Here is a 769-nt window from a genome sequence, read left to right on the forward strand (position 1 = left end):
GGATAAATAACTCCTCCCGCACAGGCCATGAGGACCCAAAAGTACCTACTGGCCGCCGTGTCATCCTCAGCCCACATGCTTCACTCTATGCGGATATGGAGCTGCATGCGGTCATCACACCGCTCTCCCGTCCGTTGTCAGTTTCCGAGACCGGAGCCGCTACTTCTGAATCAAGTAGCTCCTCAGTTTGCCTCACAAGGCTTGATTGCAGCCCGCTTGCCAACAGCGCTCGGCAGAACGGATGGTCACCCATGCAAGTGCTAGCCCAGCCCGACAGCGCTGAACTTCGGTGATCTGACGGGAACCGGTGTTACCACTGCGGCAAGGCCGTTGGCTATTGTGGATAAATACTACTGAAAATAGGAAGATATTCCTTCAGCTACTGAATATGAAGTGCTTGAACAACATGACATCGTCAAGACATTAAATAAAGATTGAAAAACAAAGGATCTCATGTCAAGTACACTAAAAACCTTGCTATTTATGAACCCTTTCAAAATAAATGCTTAGCGAAAGTTGGTTTCTAAAATTTTTTTATAAGATATTATTGTTAGTAAAGGACACTTGCAATTGAAGTCGTGCAGAGCCTTAGCTACAGAAATAAAAAAAACTGCAGCCACGAAAGGAAAGCAGCCACATTGAGAAAGAAGAACATGGTCAGCAAAGAAGAGATATACGTCTTCCATCTTATGAGGCATTTTAATGTGCCACGAGAATACTATAACGACTTTTGATAGTGATCAACATTAGTATTTTTATAGCCGATATT

General features: G+C 44.0%; 1 pseudogene; it reads right to left on the reverse strand.

Annotated features, from left to right (window-relative positions):
* Positions 1-217: 217 nt before the first annotated feature.
* Positions 218-335, reverse strand: LOC126177651 (5S ribosomal RNA; annotated as a pseudogene).
* Between the last annotated feature and the right edge of the window lie 434 nt (positions 336-769).

This window comes from Schistocerca cancellata, chromosome 3 (genome assembly GCF_023864275.1).
Source record: "Schistocerca cancellata isolate TAMUIC-IGC-003103 chromosome 3, iqSchCanc2.1, whole genome shotgun sequence".
NCBI classification, from domain to species: Eukaryota; Metazoa; Arthropoda; class Insecta; order Orthoptera; family Acrididae; genus Schistocerca; species Schistocerca cancellata.